This window comes from Dendrobates tinctorius, unplaced genomic scaffold (assembly GCF_039654945.1).
Source record: "Dendrobates tinctorius isolate UK_male_01 unplaced genomic scaffold, ASM3965494v1 ptg000138l, whole genome shotgun sequence".
In the NCBI taxonomy this organism is placed as follows: Eukaryota; Metazoa; Chordata; class Amphibia; order Anura; family Dendrobatidae; genus Dendrobates; species Dendrobates tinctorius.
In genome coordinates, this window is record NW_027361806.1 from 12,800,564 (window position 1) to 12,826,116 (window position 25,553).

Below are 25,553 nucleotides of genomic sequence, written 5' to 3' on the forward strand. Positions count from 1 at the left end.
GGAAAAAAAAAAAATTCCAATTAAAAGAAAAGACGATAAAATAAGCTTATTGGGTGAAAATCAATCAGGATATTTAGGAGAAACGATTCTCACAAGAGGATTTAGGACGATTATGGTATCCTTAGCTTTATCCAAGAACTCATTTACAAAGCTCTTATTAATGCGCCCTAAATTGCACTGCCGCATGGAGGGGGAGACGTATCTGCCTCTCGTTAAGACTGTTTACTTTAAGTGATCTTTAATCCAAAAACAGGAAATGAACACTTGAAAACACTTTGGCAATTTGGAGGCAAAGCTATAAGTATATGATTACGACGACTTCAACTTTACGGTTGCCGGTTTTGTGTTTCGGAAAAGAGAGTCCAGGCTGCGTTTCATTGGTTAATAGGAAACATGCAGGGTTTAAAGGGATAGGACTCCGCATCATAGGAACCATTCAAGGACATATGGGGTTTCCATAGGAGATAGGGGGTCCAGTCCTGGTTAACGCTACCACATATCGAGATGTTATATATAAAACAAAACCATACGGAACCAAATGTAAATCCCAGAAGAGTCGCCCACTATATAGTGTCGTCTCAATGGGAAATAGACACTCCCGCATAACATATTAAACAGGAAAAAAAAGGGAGTACAAGTCCAATCACATAAAAATAATGAGCAAAGTTTATTAAACATATAATACTGACAATTACATAAATGACAGAATATACATAAAGGATCAGATAAGTATCTGCTGCTTGTTAGTCCTAAGAAATTAACAAAATAAAGTGCTTAGTGCCTGTAACAAATATGGGCCATATTTGAGGGATATAAAGGTAAAAGAGATCCTAACAGGTGCGCATCCTGAAAAAATCACTATCCCAAGCCATAGTGCTTACCCATACTAAACTTAGCCAAGGACCACAAGCAGCGCCGCCACCGACGCGCGTTTCGCCTCTTTTTCAAGGTGCCGTACTGTGTTGTGTGAGGGGCCGAGTTATATATCCTGTTACCAGGTGCTCCTGGTAACAGGATATATAACTCGGGCCCTCACACAACACAGTACGGCACCTTGAAAAAGAGGCGAAACGCGCGTCGGTGGCGGCGCTGCTTGTGGTCCTTGGCTAAGTTTAGTATGGGTAAGCACTATGGCTTGGGATAGTGATTTTTTCAGGATGCGCACCTGTTAGGATCTCTTTTACCTTTATATCCCTCAAATATGGCCCATATTTGTTACAGGCACTAAGCACTTTATTTTGTTAATTTCTTAGGACTAACAAGCAGCAGATACTTATCTGATCCTTTATGTATATTCTGTCATTTATGTAATTGTCAGTATTATATGTTTAATAAACTTTGCTCATTATTTTTATGTGATTGGACTTGTACTCCCTTTTTTTTCCTGTTTAATAACACATATCGAGATGTATTGCAGGATTCCCCTCCATTGCAGGACAGGATTAGTAGCATAACCCGGGGATTGGGAAATGGCCCAGGGGTCAATAAAACACCAGATCCATCTGTCTGAAGGAGTAAATCTACGTCAAATTTAAAAAGCTTCCAATCTCTCAGAAAATATGTGTCTAAGTTCTCCTAGGACTGTAATCTGCCCCCGTTCATGTACTTATCGCAAACACTGCCTTACTAATGTCAAAATAACCTCACAATAGAAAAAGTTGGTAACCCCCGTCGTGCACTGACAGAATTTTCATTGTGCATTTATTTTTATTTTTTTTTAAATGGTCCAAAAATTATGCCTTTAGTCATCTGTGACTTGGCAGACCGTTCTGTGACGAGCACCTTCTTAAACTTGACAGTGTCGATGTCAGAGGTAACATTCTTCCGTGACTGAGATGAATGATTAGCCCTTAATTCCTTCCCCAACATGTTTTTTGGAGGTAAAGGAGGCCAATTGTAACCTGCGTTTAGTGATACTACTGCCCGGACGGCTGGTGTCAGTAGTGGTGCTGGTGTTTCCGCTGATGCTAGCGGCACCCACATTCTTAGACGTGGCGTGTTGTTTTATCTTTACTTTTACACTACCCCAACTATTGTAATTGTCATGTTTTCTTTCACAATACACTTTTGTACAACGCTATAATTACCTTTTGACAATCTTTTCAACAACTGCCAAAAGGGATGTTATAAAAAATACTAAAAGGTATATTGGGGTGCGGTGAAACTACAAACAGAAACAAATACATAGAATCAGTACTGGGATCATTCAAATACACAATATACATAGCATACACAATCTGCACTACTAGCTGAAGGGGGAGCTAACTAAGCTGGCTAATATGAGACAGAAATCGTATGCAGGGAGCATGTTTACATACCACCGATGATGACACAAGGGGAGTAGAGGAATGAGATGTTCCCAAAATGCAGGCTTGATAGAAAATGGAGGACTGAAGAGAAAAATGGGGCTGGAATAGACCATGATGCTTGGCAAACTTACCCAGAATACATTGTGGATTGGAGGGAAAATATAGAAGCGAAAATGAAAGTAAATAGAATAACACAGCAATTATGACTTTGGTCAGTAGATGGAGCCAAAGATACAGAAAACATTAAACTATATAGAAACCTAGACATTCTATATATACAGCAATCATTGTATGTTATCAAAATAGACAAGTAGACAGTCAAAGGTTGTGAATTATGTCGGAGACAGAACAACACGTATAGAAAACAAAATATGGCGCCAGGCTGTAGAATAGCTGTGGTTTGTATGACTGTCAAATTGGACTAGTAAAAGATTGGCAAAAAGAGTTATGAAAAATTAAATGTCAGCAGTATTTTAACATTATTTTTTTCTATGAAAATTCCCCCTTTCCCCAAAATGACCAGATAAGATCTGCTATGGAAAGCAAACCATGCTACGTTTTTAATGAAACCCAATTGCAAAGTTGATTCTAAACACCTACATTTAAGCAAAAAACAAAAATATCTCCAAAAGATGGGCAAACCTTTTAATATCCAACAACAACTTAGTCTGATTGTAGGAGACAAAAACATCATCACCCAAGTCAACGTCTCAGTAAAGTAGCCATCAAGTCATTAGCTGTAATTGGAAGCCATTTGTTGCGTTGCGCTCACTCACATACATCGGAAACTCTGTTTTCCTCACATAACCGTCTCCTCTGCTCATTGCACTTTGTCATAATAATATTTTCACAACAGAACAATTTCAGATTCATTTCCTTCCAGCCATCTTGCAGCTGTCGTATATAGAACCACAGCGGAGCCAAATTTCTCTAATATCTCCCAACTCTGCCAATGAAAAAAAAAAAAAAAAACTATTTACTAAATGATACAAATGTTTCATCTCATCCAGCAAAGTTATTGTAAATATTATTTGTTTTAGGACCTAATGCGTGTAATATTTATAAACGACTACTACCCTTATTTTCCACATCTTGCTCCTACTCGCTGCCTCTCCGTTTGCTTTTATGCACTTTTTGGAAAATTGATGGGGGATGCTAAACTTTATTTTTGGGTCCCCATAGCGGTTCGGCTCCGTGGTGGACATAGAATTCTTCTTTTATCTGAGGCTCTGATCATATGACATCTCGGGAGGACTCTATGTTTGCTGTATAAACCAGAAAAAAAAAAATATGTCAACAGTATCTGTTCCCTACGAATGCCAAAAGCGTGCACTCCTGGCCTGTGTCAGGCCGCTACTCTTCAGTATACCCTTTGTTTTGCTGTAGGCAGTAGTGTCACAGACTATTTTTTGCAGAGGGTTCTAGCCAAAAAAATCAAAGGACAGCGTGGTGTATATATATATATATATATTTTTATTTTTTTTTATTTTAACATGGACAAATGCCAAAGTAATAGCATCCTGTATGTTGCAGAACTCTGTACATCAGGAAATGATCGCAATAAACTTATGGCCGGAACTGGAGCCAAACTGCTCCATGCCACCTACACTATCCATCTAGGACTTCTGACTTTTCTTTATTTATTTCTATCCATACATCGGGATACTGCACCATTACTTGCAAAACCGTCTTTGTTATTTTATCATCCTGTTAAGGAATAAGTTAATAACATGCTTCTCTTCTGAAATCCTCTGTGCTGCTGTAGACCCTGCTCTTATCGAAATCTCAGTTTGTGATTTCCCACATGGTGACATTGATCATCCTGTCATTACTAACATCATCACATAAGAGGACAGATTAATGACCCCCCACAAGATCAATACTCTGTGCTACTGTTGTACCTACTCTTTTCAGTATGTAACACTCATTTTCTGATCTTCCATGAAATCATCACATCATCATCCTGAAAAGCCTTGTGTGGTTTCTTCTCGCACTATTTAACTTAGGGCTCATTCAGATGAGTGATTTTTTTTTTCTTTTTAACAGCAGTGTTAAAGAAAACTGATCCCACATGGACACCATCCATTTTTTCCAGATCTATTGCAATGATTAACTTAGAAAACTGTATCCGACCTTGGGTCATTGTTCATTGGTTGTTATATAAAGACGGATGCCATAGAGATGTCACAGACGGACACACGGATGACACAGGAAGGCCGAGGGAAGGCTCAAACATGATGGGATCATAATCAAAGCGTTCAGTGCGACGTACAGCTGAAATGTCGCAAAATGTTTGAACAAAATATAGGGAGCACTAAAAAGTCGTGACTTTCCCTTTTTTATGATTATCCTGACTAAGGCCCCTTTCACATATCAGTTTTTTTCCATCAGTCACAATCCGTCGATTTTTTAGAAAAAAACGGATCCAATGACTGATGCTGCCGGATCCGTTTTTATTCTCACCTACTTGTATTGGCGACGGATTGCAATGGATGGCCGCACGTTTCATCCATCGTTCGCTGGATCCGTCGGATATTTAGTGTCCATCGGACGGAGACGACGGACAAAGTAATGTTTTTTGTCTCCATCGAAAAGTCGGACAGCAATGGATCCAGCGCCATCCGTCGTTGGCTATAATGGAAGCCTATGGGCGCAGGTTCCGTCGCTTTCCGTCAAATGACGGAATCCAGCGACAGATTCCATTTTTTTAAACTGAGCATGCTCCAATATTATTACCAGGTAGGGTAGTTGGATCCAGAGAAAAAAACGGATCTGTCGCATCAGTCTTTCACAATCTGCGACGGGTCTGTTTTTTTCCAAAACTGCCGGATTGCGACTGACGCCAAAAAACTGATGTGTGAAAGAGGCCTTACTCTGACAATCTGTTGAAAACTGGAGTGAATTCATCCAGGAGGAGGTTTGGCCGAACGAGGATGACAAGTCCATCATAATGTCATGAATTAGGACAGATATTGTGCTTCAGCCCCAGAACATTAAATGTCGTGCGCCACCGCTAGAAAAGATGCAGCAAATACATTAAGAATAGCCTACCTCAAGATGAATTTAGGCCAACGCACTAGCCTGTCCTGGCTACACCCCTCACCTGTCCTGGCTACACCCCTCACCTGTTCTGGGTCCACTCCTCACTGTCCTGGGTCCATACCCCTCACCTGTCCTGGGTCCAGCCCTCACCTGCCCTGGGTCCATCCCTCACCTGTCCTGGCTACACTCCTCACCTGTTCTGGGTCCACTCCTCACTGTCCTGGGTCCAGACCCCTCACCTGTCCTGGGTCCAGCCCTCACCTGCCCTGGGTCCATCCCTCGCCTGTCCTGGCTACACCTCTCACCTATCCTTGTTCCATATCTCACCTGTCCTGGGTCCACCCCTCACCTGTCCTGACTACACCCCTCACCTGTTCTGGGTCCACTCCTCACTGTCCTGGGTCCAGACCCCTCACCTGTCCTGGGTCCAGCCCTCACCTGTCCTGGGTCCACCCCTCACCTGTCCCGACTACACCCCTCACCTGTTCTGGGTCCACTCCTCACTGTCCTGGGTCCAGACCCCTCACCTGTCCTGGGTTCAGCCCTCACATGTCCTGGGTCCACCCCTCACCTGTCCTGGGTCCAGCCCTCACATGTCCTGGGTCCACCCCTCACCTGTCCTGACTACACCCCTCACCTGTTCTGGGTCCACTCCTCACTGTCCTGGGTACAGACCCCTCACCTGTCCTAACTACACCCCTCACCTGTTCTGGGTCCACTCCTCACTGTCCTGGGTCCAGACCCCTCATCTGTCCTGGGTCCAGCCCTCACCTGTCCTGGGTCCAGCCCTCCCCTGTCCTGGGTCCATCCCTCACCTGCCCTGGCTACACCCCTCACCTGTTCTGGGTCCACTCCTCACTGTCCTGGGTCCAGACCCCTCACCTGCCCTGGGGCCAGCCCTCACCTGCCCTGGGGCCAGCCCTCACCTGCCCTGGGGCCAGCCCTCGCCTGTCCTGGCTACACCTCTCACCTATCCTTGTTCCATATCTCACCTGTCCTGGGTCCACCCCTCACCTGTCCTGACTACACCCCTCACCTGTCCTGGGTCCACCCCTCACCTGTCCCGACTACACCCCTCACCTGTTCTGGGTCCACTCCTCACTGTCCTGGGTCCAGACCCCTCACCTGTCCTGGGTCCAGCCCTCACCTGTCCTGGGTCCACGCCTCACCTGTCCTGGGTCCAGCCCTCACCTGCCCTGGGGCCAGCCCTCACCTGCCCTGGGGCCAGCCCTCACCTGCCCTGGGGCCAGCCCTCACCTGCCCTGGGGCCAGCCCTCACCTGTCCTGGGTCCACCCCTCACCTGTCCTGGGTCCACCCCTCACCTGTCCTGGGTGCACCCCTCACCTGTCCTGGGTGCACCCCTCACCTGTCCTGGGTCCACCCCTCACCTGTCCTGGGTCCACCCCTCACCTGTCCTGGGTCCATCCCTCACCTGTCCTGGGTCCATCCCTCACCTGTCCTGGGTCCATCCCTCACCTGTCCTGGGTCCATCCCTCACCTGTCCTGGGTCCATCCCTCACCTGTCCTACCACCACAGCTTTCCATCCAGTCCTCAATTCCAATCAGTTTTCTCTTTGGTACAGGTCTTCTGGCGCTGGCCCGGCCTCATGCAGCCACGTGGGGAGCGACACACATCACTATAGTTAATGATGTGCATGGCACCCCACAATGCCATGTGAGGTCTAGCCAGCGCCCTAAGTGCCGGATTGAAGAGTGATCTGAAGACCAAAGAGAAGACTGATCTGAAGTGAGCAGAAGAGCGGACGGGAAGCTGCAGAAGCCGGACATCTCCATGATGCCGTGTAATATGCTCTGGGGTTCGGAGAGACCTCAGTGCACAATGAACATCTTTTTGGAGCAAATTTTATTAGGAAAGAATCAATTGTCCAAACTGATTTACTTTTCTCTAAACACAGCAATATCCAAGGCACAGTCCTATTCACAGAGTGGGAGACAGTGGGAGAATTGGCCTCATATCTAATTCCTGCTCACTGATATAAATAAAATGGCCACAGAATACACAACACACTGTACACTGCACACATCTGTACATAGTAACATCTCAGCCGTTAGATGCGTCCTGACCTAGTCCAGGACAAACATCCAGGCGATCCTGGCCGCTCCGGCATCGGTGCCACGGCTCCTCCTGACCTGCCCGATCCTTCAGACTAACATGAACCTTTTCAGGGCCATCAGGGCAGAGCGTCTGACAGAAACAGGTGGGCTCCCAGCATGGCGCTAAGGCAGAACCTCCAGTCCTGGCACTGCTGGGATTACTTGTGGCTAAGACAAATCTAATTAAAACGCAGCATGCTTAAATAAGCTTTATAGAACGAGGATTTCTTCTGTTTAGTTCATTTAGCAATGAATATTTCACCGAGATGTGTTTCTGCAGAGTTTGGCTGCTTGCTAGAGGGGGATAATTTTGTGACCTGATTATTTATGAAGTTACCCCGGCATCACAAGATCAAGTCATTAAAAATTAGATAATGAGAATAAATTGAGAAGAAGAAGAATGGCACCCAAACAAGATGGAGGCATCATTATTCTAGACAAAGAAATAGAAAGCCACTCAGGGGCCACCCTGCAATATCTGACTATAACATGGCACTGCTCAAGCGCCTACCCTAGACGTATTACCTACAAGTTTTATGGGGTCGATGGAAAGAAGAGATTCACTGATACTGGATCCATTCCAGTTCCTCATGGGTGGTGTTAAACTTTTTGGGACGATGTCTTGGGGCAAGAAAGAGAAAACCTGACTAAGGGTCAAACCAGACTTCTCCTAAAGACAGAAATAGAATAAGGGAGAAGGGGTACGTAACAGCTGGGCTCAACAGGGGGCCCCTTGTAAACATTAAAAAAGGGCCCAATTTGTGCCAGAAAGTAGGGACTTACTGCTTGTTCATACCCTGTTAAAATCACAATAAGAGCATTACCCCTGGATTTCCATTCCATTGATTGCAAATGTTACATATAGAAACGCCCGCATGTACCGCCCACGAGGAACCCATGTTCCAAAGTCAGCTAAGCCCCATAAGGAAAAAATAATTCCTGCATAACGCGAATATTATAGATACCTTAATTCTTGCAGATTGTATTAATTAGGGGTCAAGACAAGTATAGATCACTCCTTTAAATCAATATTTATCCATTAGTTCTTAAAGTGACATAACCGATATTTCAACCTATGCAGAATCCCCATACGTGTAGAGGTTTTGGCATTTGTGTAGTTCAGTGCTGATTTGAGATAACGCGTAGGAAACACAGAACGTTGGTGGTTTCTGAGTTTTATTCTTTACCTTTCCAGTTCACATAGGGAATGAAATCTGTTTTGAATCTATCTGCCTGTGTGGCCAGAAATGAATTCTAAGCTGATATGACAACACCGACCGCGCAGGCAAAGACGTATTCGTTCCTTCATCTTGCGGATTTCTTGCTTACAGCTTCAAGATTAAAGGGATTTCCGGTCACATTAACAACTGATCTAAGCAACTTCTCTTTCTTGAATTAGGAATACAAACAGAGTGGATGAATCGTCGTGCAATCAATATAATTGAAAAAAGTGAATATCTTATAGACCAGAACTGGCATCATTCTTACTTTATATACAGCTAATGCCCACTTCATTCCTGCCTCACAGAAAGGTATAATAGAAAATACTCGCAAGTTATAAAGCTAAATCGCAACATTCTCATTAATGGGATAATTACTTGAGAATTAATGAAAAAAATTAAAGCTATTTTAGAAAACGTGATTTCTGGAACAATGTGACTACTATAATACTGCCTCCTATGTACAAGAAAATAACTATTATAATACTGCCCCTATGTACAAGAATATGACTACTATAATACTGCCTCCTATGTACAAGAATATAACTACTATAAAACTGCCCCTATGTACAAGAATATAACTACTATAATACTGCCCCCTATGTACAAGAATATAACTACTATAATACTGCCCCTATGTACGAATATAACTACTAATACCAATATGTGACGAACAGCCCACCGCCGTTCGTCTACTTACGGGCGACACTAACGGGGGTCCCGCTGCCACCAAAACGCGACGGACAGCGGACCCTGTGTCACCACTATGTCACAATCCCACCACTGACACGGGTGTATCAGCGGACGGAGGGACGTGACACAATGCCGGCACACGGCTATCACAGGCACCGTTGGGGCTTATCTTAGTTATCCCACCACTGGCACCATGTGACAAAAATATCCAGCAAGCTAATCTCGCTCTACAATTTGCCGCAGGGGGAGTTTAATTTGGATGCCCCACCACTGCTATCAATCCTCCAAGTACTGCGGGGATTTATGTATATCCCACTTTCTCAGTTCCACTTTGGAACTCGCAGCTCTCCGGCGCCCCCCTTACCCTCAGGTCAGTCAGGGAACTGCACCTAGGATAATTAGTCGCCGGACGGGCTGCCTGTTGTGAACCGGCAATTAGGCTTCTGCAGTAAGGGAATTATCAATGCTGTGGCCGCAGACCCTTATTCAGCAATATAAGACCCTTCTAGACTGCCAGCAAGCCGCAATAGCCGTGCACAACGCGCTGCCACCAGTCACGGTTACTTAATTCACAGTGTTAAATTAAGAGGGTCCGTGGCAAACCCCTTGAATTAGTAGCGATTATCTATCAAAGGCGTATAGTTCGAGTCTTAGAGCACAGAGACAGATCTAAATAATTATTTCATTTATTTTCCGAAAGAGGACAGTGATTACAGATAAAAGTTGCTATAAAATTGAGACATAAAATATGTACAGTACAGGTATAAAATAAAAGTGGAGAAAACAAAGAGATTACACTCACAGTTCCTTATTGTTCCTTAGGCAGACCATGTGGCTTTAAGGTGGGTGGAGGTGGAGCTGCACTTCTCCGCTCATCTGAGTTCTTGTCAGCATGGACTCTGCAGCTGTTCTGAGCTGGTTTGCCCAGGAAATGCCTTATAGACTTTCCTATGTGACATCACAGAGAGGTGCATTCGGGCAGCACGGTGGCTCAGTGGTTAGCGCTGCAGCCTTGCAGCGCTGGAGTCCTGGGTTCGAGTCCCACCAAGGACAACATCTGCAAGGAGTTTGTATGTTCTCCCCGTGTTTGCGTGGGTTTCCTCCGGGCACTCCGGTTTCCTCCCACACTCCAAAAAAACATACTGATAGGGAATTTAGATTGTGAGCCCCATCAGGGACAGTGATGAAAATATGTGCAAACTGTAAAGCGATGCGGAATATGTTAGCGCTATATAAAAATAAAGTATTATTATTATTATTACTATAATACTGTCCCTATGTACAAGAATATAACTACTATAATACTGCCCCCTATGTACAAGAATATAACTACTATAATACTGCCTCTATGTACAAGAATATAACTACTATAATACTGCCTCTATGTACAAGAATATAACTACTATAATACTGCTCCCTATGTACAAGAATGTATCTACTATAATACTGCCCCTATGTACAAGAATGTATCTACTATAATACTGCTCCTATATACAAGAATATAACTACTATAATACTGCTCCTATGTACAATAATATAACTACTATAATACTGCTCCTATGTACAAGAATATAACTACTATAATACTGCCTCTATCTACAAAAATATAACTACTATAATACTGCCTCTATGTACAAGAATATAACTACTATAATACTGCCCCTATGTACAAGAATATAACTACTATAATACTGCTCCTATGTACAAGAATATAACTACTATAATACTGCCCCCTATGTACAAGAATATAACTACTATAATACTGCCTCTATGTACAGGAATATAACTACTATAATACTGCCTCTATGTACAGGAATATAACTACTATAATACTGCTCCTATGTACAAGAATATAACTACTATAATACTGCCCCTATGTACAAGAATATAACTACTATAATACTGCTCCTATGTACAAGAATATAACTACTATAATACTGCCCCTATGTACAAGAATATAACTACTATAATACTGCCTCTATGTACAAGAATATAACTACTATAATACTGCTCCCTACGTACAAGAATGTATCTACTATAATACTGCCCCTATGTACAAGAATATAACTACTATAATACTGCTCCCTATGTACAAGAATGTATCTACTATAATACTGCTCCTATGTACAAGAATATAACTACTATAATACTGCTCCTATATACAAGAATATAACTACTATAATACTGCCCCCTATGTACAAGAATATAACTACTATAATACTGCCTCTATCTACAAGAATATAACTACTATAATACTGCTCCTATGTACAAGAATATAACTACTATAATACTGCCCCTATGTACAAGAATATAACTACTATAATACTGCCCTCTATGTACAGGAATATAGCTACTATAATACTGCCTCTATGTACAATAATATAACTACTATAATACTGCCTCTATGTACAAGAATATAACTACTATAATACTGCCCCTATGTCCAAGAATATAACTACTATAATACTGCCCCTATGTCCAAGAATATAACTACTATAATACTGCCCCTATGTCCAAGAATATAACTACTATAATACTGCCCCCTATGTACAAGAATATAACTACTATAATACTGCTCCTATGTACAAGAATATAACTACTATAATACTGTCCCTATGTACAAGAATATAACTACTATAATACTGTCCCTATGTACAAGAATATAACTACTATAATACTGCCTTCTTTCATGAATAATAATGGAATTTCTCTTTTTTTCTTATTTAGTTTCTAGTTCATGTAAAGAACGTAGATTGATACCAGTAACAGAAATCTCTACAGTGTTTCAGAAACAAAACTTTTGCCTAATGATTAAAAGCTATGTTACATTATGATGACCTGAGAACGGGGCGAGTAGTTTACCTCTTGTCGCATTTCATCAGAAGTAAAAATCATTACCCTCTGGCTGCAGTCCAGACTCTTACACCACTCACAGTTTTGTTATACAGGATGTGCAGCAATCTTCTCGGTGCCTGTAAAACATTACTGAGCAGAACTCTGAAAAATCATGTAATATGAATGTTTTTCAGACGGAAGGAAGCAAATGTTATTGCCACTTGAATGGAGTATCACTAGTTATCAGGAGGCTAATTTGGGGAACTCATGAAATCCACCCTGAATAATATTTAGAATACAATGTAGCCTTATCTAAGAGATCTCTGAAGAAGCAGAGTTTTCTTTGGAACACAGGTTTTAGAGGTCGTGGGGTCATGGACAACAAAGTCAGGTCACTCTTGTCATTTTTGGCTAGCTTTTTTTTTATAAGTTTACTCCAGAACAGAATATAACTACTATAATGATCTTTTTATTTAAAACTCACAACCATATATTACAGAAAATTACATTAAAAATCACCAAATAATAAAGGAACTAAATATTGCGTTGTTACATCACATACACAATAACATTAGAAAACGTTGACAAATCCAAACAGTTCTCTCCGCTTTTTCCTGGTCTACAGAACATACATGTTTCTCTCTCTATAATGATTGGAGTCCATTATAAAGTCCAGCATGAGACAACAGCCCGGACTGATCTCCAGGACTCGGTCCACCTGGACATCCATAGTATTACAAAGAAACCCACACACCGTTGTTTCTCTCCAGCCCGAAGGACCAGAATGACGGACCCAGTCTCCAGTCCCTCTTGGCTGTATTCACATGGGCATTACCCATCAGATTTGTCTAATCACTTTAGTGGAGCTTATTCTCAGCCGCTGTCTGATCACTTGGACTTTCTGGTCTTCTTCCTCCTTCCACTGCTGTCACCTGCAGTGCCCCATCTCTTCGTGGACGCGGGAGGGTCAGGATCCACCTCATCAGAGACATTTTCCATGGAGTATGAAGGACCTTGCTCCACTTGTGCCTCTTCTTCTTTGTCTTCTTCTCCCAGTACATTGTATCGTCCTGGACTTATCGCCAGCACTGGTGGCTCAGAGGTTTTCTGTGCTGCTTTGACTTCTGTGAAGGAATCTACAAAGACTTTTCTGAAGGCTTCAACATCGGCTTTTTTTCTTCTTACAGCCACATAACCTTCCTCATCCACACTGGACACTGCGGACAGATTAACGGCTTCTACAGATGTACTGGGCTGCTGCTTAGACGGTTTGGCGACAGGTTTTCCGGACACCTTAGGTCTCTCTTTAATTACTGGTATTTTAGGCCCTACTTTAGTGGCTGACCATTGTTTAGATCTTACTTTAGTGATCAATGATGGTGGTTTAGGTGTACGTCTTTCTTTAGCGGCTAAATGTACTTTATATGGTTCTTCAGTGGCTAATAAAACTTTAGATATTTCCTCGGTGTCTGGTGGTACTTTACTCATTTCGTCAGTGGCTGGTGGTCCTAGATGTGCAGGTTGATGAACAAAGAAGAGGAATGCTACTGACCAAAAAACTGGGATCACCACATAAATCACATAGAATTCATTTTATTAAGTTACAAACAGACCAAAAAAAATATAAAAAGTCTTGAGGAGTACAAGAGGTTTGGTCTGGTCCCTAGAGGTTTGAGGGTCCAAATATTTCCAGCCTGGGAAGTAGAATGTACATTCCAAAAAAAATGGGAAAATGGATTATTCCAATGTTCTACCATTCTCATAAACTTACTTATTGAACACGATCGGTCCTCCCTAATAAATATTAAAGAGAGGATCAAAGCTTGTGAATCTAAATTGAGTACATATGAGGCCAAGACATTGGTTGAACCTTTTCAGACCCGTCTTAAAAACACAATTGACCAATATGAGAAAGACATAATTGGGGGCAAAAAAACAAAAATTCAAGCGCGACCAAATGGACTTCAACAACTATGTTATTTCTCTGATTACTAGTTGAAGTGTGTAATGTGTGCATCTTTCTAGCATACAGCATATGGCATTATTTACTTGGGTCTTGACTGTTCTCACCCATTTGGGTTTTACTGCAATACAAGTGTTTGGTATTTCTGACATCAAGTTATTTTGCCGATTCAATGTTTAATAACTTTCTGGGTGTATACATCTGTATGTAATTTATGTGATAGGGGAGTCTTAGACGGTTATATCTCTAACCCCATGGGTCTATTATGTCATGTTGTGACTTTTAATGTTTTTAAATGGTTTTTTGGTCTGTTTGTAACTTAATAAAATGAATTCTATGTGATTTATGTGGTGATCCCAGTTTTTTGGTCAGTAGCTTTCCTCTTCTTTGTTCCTTATCCATTTATACTGACTACTGGAGTATCCCCCTTACACTATTTGGTGGTGCCCTCCTGATTTCTATTATCCTAGTTGTGCAGCTTGTAATACATCAAACTCTGAAACAAGTTGGTTGCTACTATGACTTATCACCTCATCAGTGCCGGCTTCTTGGACAACATCTGCACCTCTTGTGGTTTCTTTTTCCATAATTTCCAAGGAGGTCAGGCCATTATATTTATTATGCTCTGCGTGAGGGCAATCACAAAACGTATGCCCGGGTCTGGAGCACAGGTTACAGATGACGGTTCCTGTGCATTTGTCCTTTGTATGCCCAAACTGTCCACACAATGAGCATGTGATACGAGAGCACTTTATGGCGAGATGCCTGCCCCTACATCTATGGCACAGATGTGGCTGACCGGGGTAGTAGCATATCCCCCTCTCTGTGCCCAGGTAGAAGGAGTGCAGCAGATGTTTGGTTACACCATTGTCTTGTAGAAGCTGGATTTTCACAGAATATCCTCCGTTCCATATTTGCTACTCATCATAGATGAGTAGATAATACTGCCCCTATGTACAAGAATATTACTACTATAATACTGCTCCATAGGTACTGTACAGTGGGTTAAATTATGCAATACAATTTAGGTAGGATTCATAACTGGCTTAGTGATCGGACCCAAAGAGTGGTCGTAAATGGCTGCACATCCAGTTGGAAGAATGTCTCAAGTGGGGTACCACAGGGCTCTGTCCTGGGCCTTGTATTGTTCAACATCTTTATCAATGATTTTGATGAAGGAATTGAGGGTAAACTGATTAAATTTGCTGATGACACAAAGCTAGGAGGGATAGCTAATACTAGAGAAAAGAGAGAGGATTCAAAAAGATATAAATAAACTGGAGCAGTGGGCAGAAACTAACAGCGGTTTTTAACAGGGAAAAATGCAAAGTACTACATCTGGGCAATAAAAATGAAAAAAGCATATACAGAATGGGAGGAATAGGGCTAAGCAACAGCACATGTGAAAAAGACTTGGGTATACTAATAGATCACAGACTGAATATGAGTCAACAGTGTGATGCAGCAGCAAAAAAGGCAAATGCAATTCTAGGATGTATTAACAGAAGCATACAGTCTAGATCACGTGAAGTCATTATTTCCCTCTACTCCTCTTTGGTCAGACCTCATCTGGAATATTGTGTCCAGTTTTGGGAGCCACATTTTAAAAAAAGACATCCACAAACTGGAGCAAGTTCAGAAAAGAGCGACCAGAATGGTGACCGGTCTGCAAACCTTGTCTTATGAGGAACAGTTGCAGGATTTGGTAATATTTAGCTTGCAAAAAAGAAGACGGAAAGGAGACTTAATAACTGTCTACAAATATCTAAAGGGCTGTCACATTGTAGAAGGATCAACTTTATTCTCATCTTTCAAGGAAAGACTAGAAGCAATGGGATGAAACTGAATGGGAGGAGACACAGATTAGATATTAGAAAAAACTTTTTGACAGTTAGGGTGATCAGTGAGTGGAACAGGCTGCCACGAGAGGTGGTCAGTTCTCCTTCAATGGAAGTCTTCAAACAGAGGCTAGACAGAGGATTTAGTGAATCCCTGCTTTGAGCAGGGGGTTGGACCAGATGGCCCAGGAGGTCCCTTCCAACTATACCATTCTATGATTCTATGATATGGGAGCGTTTTTCAGCTGCAGGGACAGGACAACTGGTTGCAAATGAAGGAAACATGAATGCAGCTGTGATGAACGCAAGCAGGAGGCACGCCGCTGCCACCAAATTGTGACGAACGGCGCGGCCGGTGCCACCAAAACGTCACGATCCCACCACCGACACGGGTTTGGCAGCGGACGGAGGGACGCGACGCACTGCAGGCACACGGCTATCACGGGCACAGTGGGGGCTTATCTTAGTTATCCCACCACTGGCACCACGTGACAAAAATACAGCAAGCTAATCTTGCTCTAACAATTTACTGCAGGGGGGTATTTTGGATGCCCCACCACTGCTAACAAACTTCCAAGAACTGCGGGGATTTATGTATATCCCACTTTCTCAGTTCCATTTTGGGAGCAATTAGCCTACTGCAGTAAGGGAATTATCAATGCTGTGGCCGCAGCCCCTCATTCAGCATGTAAGATCCGTCTTTACTGCCAGCTAGCCTAGCCAGCCGTGCACACCATGCTGCCACCAGCTCCTGGTTTCTCCACTTAAGTTGCAGACTTAATGGAGGGGTTCGAAGCCAACCCGAACAGAAGCGTAATTATCTAAAAAAGGCACATAGTTCATTTCCTAGAGCATGGAGACAGAGCTAATAGATTTTATCATTTATTCCCAAAAGAATGCGGGAAGTGATTACATAGATAAAAGTTGCTATAAGGTTGAGACATTACATATGTACAAATACAAATATAAAACAAAGTGGATGAAAGAACAGAAAGTAACACTCACATGTGCGTAGTTGGTATTAGGCAGACCATGTGGCTGGGGGAGGGGCGCTTAACCAAACGTCCCCACTCATCGGCATGTCTCTCTGGCAGGAGGACTCCAGCTGAACTGACTGGAATTTGGTAGGGAATACCTATAGCCCAGTTTCTGTGACCACACGAAATGGGCGGTCTGGTGAGGTCCAACCCCCCTTCTCTCTCAGTTATAACTTAACTTAAAAGGTTATGATAACCATATCTTAATGGGGGAAGCTCGTATGAACTCACCAAGGGTATCATGTTTCCCAGTGTAATGAACCCAACAAGAAAACATCAAGAATGCACTAGATAGGACACTCCATTTGGGAGCAATCCATATCTCAATTTTTGGAAGTCCGAGAATCGTGAAGCTTAGGGGTTTAGAAAGCTGACTTCTTTTAATATTTCCTATACCTGTATTCAAGCTTCATGGTTTCTGAACAAAGCAATGCTTTCCCTTGCAGGGGGGAAGGCTGCGAGAGGAAATGGACGGTTTCATGTTACCAGCAAGCACAGAGCTGATAAGGAGGGGGGGGTTGCAGCTACATGACAGGCTTGTCTCCTCAGTGTGTAGCAATGGGAGATTCTAGAAAGTTCTGCAAAATCATATCTTACATTACAGCAGCCAAGTACAGAGATATCCTGGATGAAAACCTCTCCCAGAGTGCTCTGGACCTCACACTTGGCCGAAGGTTCACCTTCCAACAAGACAATGACCCTAAGCACACAGCTAAAATAACAAAGGACCGGCTTCAGAACAACTCTGTGACCATTCTTGACTGGCCCAGCCAGATTCCTGACCTACACCCAACTGAGCATCTCTGGAGAGACCTGAAAATGGCTGTCCACCAACGTTCACCATCCAACCTGATGGAACTGGAGAGGATCTGCAAGGAAGAATGGCCGAGGATCCCCAAACCCAGGGGTGAAAAACTTGTTGCATCATTCTCAAGAAGACTCATGGCTGTAATAGCTCAAAGGGTGCTTCTACTCAATACTGAGGAAAGGGGCTGAATACTTATGACCATGTGAGATTTCAGCTTTTCTTTAATAAATTTGCAAAAATTTCTACATTTGTTTTTTTTAGTCGAGATGGGGTGCAGAGTGTACATTAATGAGAAAAAAATGAACTGTTTTGAATTTACCAAATGGCTGCAATGAAACAAAGAGTTAAAAATTTAAAGGGGTCTGAATACTTTCCGCACCCATTGTATGTATTAGATGACTGAATACAGTGTGGGGTAATACTTATTTGGCTCTGAAGGTTTATAAGCTTTGATCTAAGTCACTCATCAGAGATGCCAATACCTAAGTAATGAGCAGCTAAAAAGGTGGAAACCCGACTTTTTACGGCTACAAGCCTTATGTGCGGTGCTCAGCCCATGTACATGGCACAAACAAAATTGTTACCATGAAACTTTTTTACTTACTCTTTTAGTGCCAATTAAGAAGAAATCAGTGATACATTGCAATTATTTTGTATCTATATTTTCCGTTTTCCTGATGATCCAGGAAATTATCAGCTGCCGCCATCAACTCCGTAAATAAAGTCGTGCTCTCTGTCATCTGATGAATGGCGGCTGCCAATTATTTGTTAGTGGGTATTGACAAAGATTGCATTGCAATTAAATTGTATCAAAAGCCTTGATTTTATTTTGAATGGGGGGAATAAAGCTCAAGGGCCATTAAAAAGATTTTTTTTAATGACGGATGAAAGGCGTTAACAATGCTGATGGGAATGTCACAATGCGGCCGCGATTGTCATGTGCAGATCTATTTATGTAGCTAGGAAGACTCAGCATGGCGTTTTGTGTTTTATTCGAAGCTCGACTGATGGGCACCGCAGGCAGCAGATCAGTTATTCAGCCCCGGGCAAAACCAGCAATGACGTCTTTTATATATGATCGATGTCAACGTCAACTTGCTGTGTCCATGAGAACATCCTGTTGTGTGCTGTCATATGGAGGATCATTCAGCACTAATCATTCTGTTGCGAGTTTGCCTTAACGCTCTCGATGGAAGTATATCGCTTTAATACGATATCTTGGAGGAACTATTTCAAAGAGTTTGTATCAGAATTAACACTTTATGAAATGGATTCTGATCTACAAGTGCTGAAGCTAATATTAGTCTCACCCAAAGGCTCACTAAGTGAGGTGAATCCGCTAAGCCCACAGACCATCTGGTACATGGGCATCAGTGCAGCAGCCAGGTGTTGCATGCAGGAAACAGGTAGCTGAGTTACTGGAAGCCGCAGGCAGACCAGAGACGTTGGGCAGAGCACAGACAGGTAGAAGAGATGCTGGAAGCTGCAGGCAGACAGGAGACGTCTTGGAACATGCAATCTATTAGGAGAAGAAGACAAAATGTCTTAATGAGGTCCTGGAATCCACAAGAGAACAGGAGATGTCTTGGAAACCGCAGGTGGACATGTAGCAAGGCAAACTAAAAGTCTTAATGAAGTCATGGAAGCCAAAAGCGGACAGGAGATGACCTAGAAGTCGCAGACAGATAACAGTGGTACTGAAATCTGCAGACAGGTAACTCAGGGACTGGAAGCCACAGGCAGGCAGGATACTGTTATGAATGGGAAACCGAGGAGGAAAAAAAGACAATTAGCTAAGTCTCAGAAAACCAGAGAAGTTGGTAACTATGCAGATTGCAGATCCCTGATCTTAACCGCACAACTAGCAGCAGTCGTGGAGCGTGCCTACGTTGGTCCTAGACGCCTCGTCACAACCGGAGAACTACATAAGCCTAAAGCAGGAAAAGAGGAAAACTAACTGCCCCAGAGAAGACCCCAAAGGAAAGACAGCCCCCCCACATGTATTGACGGTGAAACAAGATGAAAATACAAACAAAGGCAGGAAAATAGGCTGAGCAAACGATGAGGCCCGGCTAACTAAAAAGGACAGAAAAGGAAAGACACTGTCTGCAATCTGCCAAATAAAACCTACAAAAAAATTGTCCAACACTTCTGATAGCAAAATTAACCCTGAAGTCACTAGACTTCTAAACCTATATCAGCACTCTGAAATATTCTGAGACAGAGCAAAAAAGAGGCCAATCTAATAAGGGACAAAAAGCAGATTGGCAAATACTGATCAATAGGAGTGGAATTTCAGCATAGTCCCAGCAGGGGCAGGCGGATTACACAAAAAACTGAATTGACCAACAAGCACAAGTGTGAACAATAGCAAAAAACAAACTTAACTTGAGAAGATTGGAAGAGAGCTGAAGTCCAGGACCTGAGAAGCAGACTGAATCACCAGCACCCGGATAGGGCGTCGGCTGTCTAATATCCAGTCTGATACTCCAGAGATCCAATCGTTATCTTCCTCATCAGGTGGCAGATCACTACCACTTAAACCAACCGCACTACCTCCTGTCACCACCAGAGGGAGAACGGAAGGGGAACTCTCAACTGGTGGAGCAGAAAATGAGTTCATGACAGGAGACATCCTAGAGACTGTAGACAGGAACTGTGCACAGAAAAACTAAAAGTCCTACTAGAAAGTTTTAATATCAAGAGACAGGTATGTATCTTGGGAGGCCTTATAGAGGTCTGGGAAGTTCTACACAAGGAAATACACCAGGCTACTTGCAAAGTCCGTCGTGGAGCACAATAAAGTTTAGCAGACCTTGGTTTTGGGAGCCGAGACCAAACCAGGGACAGGTGTGTAACAATTAGTGAGACCTGCACAAATTCCTTAAAATGCCAAGAACAAGCCTATAAAATATGGTCTCTACCACAAGTAACCATTTCTAATAGGGTTGTCTAGTTTCGATAATTTGTTTTCGCTCATACTCTGATTCCCATAGATCTGCTGTGATCAATAGAACAGCAAGTGTCCATTTTCCCTGCAGCACCGCCACAGGAAAAAGGAAGCATTACACATTTCACATTGATATCAATGAGTTGTCACCTACTGCTGTACCAAGTCCTCCAGAGCAAGAGTTGTCCTATGTAGCTGCTCTTCCATGAAGAAGGGTCCTGAACAGGGACCCTCCACTTATAACTGTAAATGGGTTTTAACACTGACAACCCTTTAAAGGGCTTTTCTCATGTCAGTATTTGATGTTAAATGACTAGCATATGCCGTCAGTTAGTAATTGGTGACCCCGTCAATATTGTGCTCAGTCCCTCGATGGACACGTGTAATCTGCTCAGGGTGAAAAAAATGAACTTTGCTTGCGCGGGCGATACAATGACCCCTGAATTTTCCTACATTCTGCAGATTCAGAGACAAATTAGTTGAGCAGGAGCCACTTGAGGTTGTTGAAGTGGAAGCGTTTCCATCACTTGCGGCTGCTAAAGTGATTGGAAATTGCTGATTCTTCGCTCTTCTCACGAGTGTCTCTTGAGCATAAGCGTTATTAAACACAAAGCCGGCGTTATCCCAGCATTGTCAATGTTCCTATAAAGCCATGAGCAATGCAGAAAAGGAAGAGTTAATACAATGGAGGACCGGATCTTTAATAGTAACCACCCAATACTTTAGAATTCAGATGAAAGTGTAGTTACTCCACATATGGTACATAAGGGGGTCAAAGAAGCAGAGTTATGTAAAGCAGCTCGGCAATATGCGGACCTTACAAACAGCTCCTCGTATCTCAGCTTCCTTGACACTTGTCAGTATGGGTTAAGTAGGATTTTGGTGGTAAAAGGAAGCAAGCCTGGTTTGTGTTTCAAGTCTCCAATCACAATCTAAGGCTATGTGCACACGGTGTGGATTCTGCTGCGGATCCGCAGCGGATTTGGCCCTGCGGATCCGCAGCAGAACTGCAGGTGATGTACAGTACCATTCTAGCCTATGGAAAATTGAAACCGCAGTGCAGACGGTGCGGATTTTTCCTTGCGGTTTCAAATCCGCAGAATGAATTGACATGTCATTCTTTTCTGCGGATTCCGCTGCGGTTTGCCATCTCCCCCATTGTGGAGGTGATAAACCGCAGGCTAATCCGCAGGTAAACATCCACGGGTGAATCCGCACCGTGGGCACACAGCCTAAAGTCTCTCCTGTTCCCTACACTTGTATCTACAGCTCTAGAATATCCAGCTCAAAGCGTTCAGTGATCGATATAACTAGAGCTATTGGTGGAAACTGATGTCATACATAATGTACATAATGGGACATAATAAACATATTTACAATTCGAGACACTTTGCTAAATGAATGGAAAAATAAACAGTTCCTGAGGAATAAGGGTTAAACAGGTGCCCCGACGGAAAAGTCAAGTACAGCACTCCGCTATTTCCCTAGCTTTGCAGACAGATCTGGTAATTTTCAGTGGTGGGGTCCCAGCATTGGCCATTGTATACACAATAAAGGTCCTTGTACGACAGTCCCTTTAAAAGAATTCCATAAAGCTCCAAAGGTGTTTACTTTCTTGGGAGAGCGTCCTTGCAGATCTCAGCTGAGTGTTCGAGCAGCGAGCTGCCTCATTTTGTCATTAGGACTGATGATGCTTCATAAGAGACCTTGCAGGTGACTTGGATGAAATGATTGAGCAGAGAAATCAGAAGGAGCAGATGCCGAAAAGAAGAGAAGTTACACAATAACCAAAAATACTCCTAATAGAACTGATCTGAATCCGAAGGCAAAAAAATACACTTTGCATAAAATTTGGAATATCAAATATTGAACTGAATCAGTATTATATCAGTATATATTATTCTCAGTATTAATATTAGTATTGATATTATCAGTAGTAATATTATCTGTATTATAGTAGTTATATTCTTGTACATGGGGTAGTATTATAGTAGTTATATTCTTGTACATAGGAGCAGTATTATAGTAGTTATATTCTTGTACATAGGAGCAGTATTATAGTAGTTATATTCTTGTACATAGGGGCAGTATTATAGTAGTTATATTCTTGTACATAGGGGCAGTATTATAGTAGTTATATTCTTGTACATAGGGGCAGTATTATAGTAGTTATATTCTTGCACATAGGGGCAGTATTATAGTAGTTATATTCTTGTACATAGGGACGGTATTATAGTAGTTATATTCTTGTACATAGGAGCAATATTATAGTAGTTATATTCTTGTACATAAGGGGCAGTATTATAGTAGTTATATTCTTGTACATAAGGGGCAGTATTATAGTAGCTATATTCTTGTACAAAGGGGCAGTATTATAGTAGCTATATTCTTGTACAAAGGGGCAGTATTATAGTAGCTATATTCTTGTACATAGGAGCAGTATTATAGTAGTTATATTCTTGTACATAGGAGCAGTATTATAGTAGTTATATTCTTGTACATAGGAGCAGTATTATAGTAGTTATATTCTTGTACATAGGAGCAGTATTATAGCAGTTATATTCTTGTACATAGGAGCAGTATTATAGTAGTTATATTCTTGTACATAGGAGCAGTATTACAGTAGCTATATTCTTGTACATAGGAGCAGTATTATAGTAGTTATATTCTTGTACATAGGAGCAGTATTATAGTAGTTATATTCTTGCACATAGGGGCAGTATTATAGTAGTTATATTCCTGTTCATAGGGGCAGTATTATAGTAGTTATATTCTTGTACATAGGAGCAATATTATAGTAGTTATATTCTTGCACATAGGGGCAGTATTACAGTAGCTATATTCTTGTACATAGGAGCAGTATTATAGTAGTTATATTCTTGCACATAGGGGCAGTATTACAGTAGCTATATTCTTGTACATAGGAGCAGTATTATAGTAGTTATATTCTTGCATATAGGGGCAGTATTATAGTAGTTATATTCCTGTTCATAGGGGCAGTATTATAGTAGTTATATTCTTGTATATAGGAGCAATATTATAGTAGTTATATTCTTGTACATAAGGGGCAGTATTATAGTAGTTATATTCTTGTACATAAGGGGCAGTATTATAGTAGCTATATTCTTGTACAAAGGGGCAGTATTATAGTAGCTATATTCTTGTACATAGGAGCAGTATTATAGTAGTTATATTCTTGTACATAGGAGCAGTATTATAGTAGTTATATTCTTGTACATAGAAGCAGTATTATAGCAGTTATATTCTTGTACATAGGAGCAGTATTATAGTAGTTATATTCTTGTACATAGGAGCAGTATTACAGTAGCTATATTCTTGTACATAGGAGCAGTATTATAGTAGTTATATTCTTGTACATAGGAGCAGTATTATAGTAGTTATATTCTTGTACATAGGGGCAGTATTATAGTAGTTATATTCTTGTACATAGGAGCAGTATTATAGTAGTTATATTCTTGTACATAAGGGGCAGTATTATAGTAGTTATATTCTTGTACATAGGGGGCAGTATTATAGTAGCTATATTCTTGTACATAGGGGCAGTATATAGTAGTTATATTCTTGTACATAGGGGCAGTATTATTGTAGTTATATTCTTGTACATAGGGGCAGTATTATAGTAGTTATATTCTTGTACATAGGGGCAGTATAATAGTAGTTGTATTCTTGTACATAGGGGGCAGTATTATAGTAGTTATATTCTTGTACATAGGGGCAGTATTATAGTAGTTATATTCTTGTACATAGCGGCAGTATTATAGTAGTTATATTCTTGTACATAGCGGCAGTATTATGGTAGTTATATTCTTTTACATAGGGCAGTATTATATTAGTTATATTCTTGTACATAGGGGCAGTATTAGGCTATGTGCCCACGTTAGCGTTTTTAAACGCTCAGGAAACCGGACTTCTTCCCAGAAAACGCGCAGTTTATTTCCGCGCGTTTCTTGCGCATTTTTTTGCACAAAAAGCGCACGTTTTTGATGCGTTTTTTCCACACGCTTTGTGGGAACATTGGAAAAATGTAAAAATGTGAAGCAATGCGGAAATTAATGAGCATGCTGCATTTTTAGCCGCTAAGGCTGGTTTCACATTTGCGTTTTTTAGCGCTGGAAAAAAACGCATACCTGCGCATGCGTTTTTTCCCCTATATTTAACATGGGTGCGCATACCTGCGCGCTGGTAAGCGCATGTATGCGATTTTCATGCGCTGCGTTTTTTTGGGGTGTGCGTTGGTATTTTCCAGACGCAGCATGTTGCATTTTTTGGCCCTGCAAAAAAGCGCATGCGCACATATGCGCACGTTTTGCGCTAAAAATGGCCATTATAGCCTATGGATGCGCATATGTGCGCACTGGCATGCTCATGTATGCGTTTTTTTGCATATGCGTTTTTTTTTTTAAACCATGGAATTTAGGGGTTTGGGTTAGAGTTAGGGTTAGTTAAGGGGGTTTAGGGTTAGGGTTAGGGTCAGGGTCAGGGTTAGGGTTGGGGTTTGGGTCAGGGTTAGGGTTAGGGTTAAGTATGGTTTGGTTAAGGGTCAGGGTTAGGGTCAGGATTAGGGTTAAGTATGGTTTTGTTAAGGGTTAGGGTCAGGGTTAGGGTTAGGGTTAGGGTCAGGGTTAGGGTTAGGGTTGGGGTCAGGGTTAGGGTTAGGGTCAGGGTTAGGGTTAAGTATGGTTTTGTTAAGGGTTAGGGTCAGGGTTAGGGTCAGGATTAGG

General features: G+C 42.0%; 1 protein-coding gene and 1 long non-coding RNA gene across 5 annotated transcripts in view; one reads left to right on the top strand and one right to left on the bottom strand.

Annotated features, from left to right (window-relative positions):
* The window catches only part of NFIA (nuclear factor I A), a 507,433-nt gene that overhangs the window by 34,031 nt on the left and 447,849 nt on the right, over window positions 1-25,553 (top strand). The window lies entirely within an intron of this gene.
* LOC141048887 (uncharacterized) overlaps window positions 1-25,553 on the bottom strand; it is a 46,027-nt gene that overhangs the window by 2,106 nt on the left and 18,368 nt on the right. For 2 of the 3 annotated variants that reach the window (XR_012220174.1, XR_012220175.1), the window contains exon 3: window positions 2,941-3,255. The exons of the other annotated variant lie outside the window; for it this stretch is intronic. This is a non-coding gene — a long non-coding RNA (uncharacterized lncRNA). Of the gene's footprint in view, window positions 1-2,940; window positions 3,256-25,553 lie in introns of those variants that run through there. 3 annotated transcript variants of the gene reach the window in all.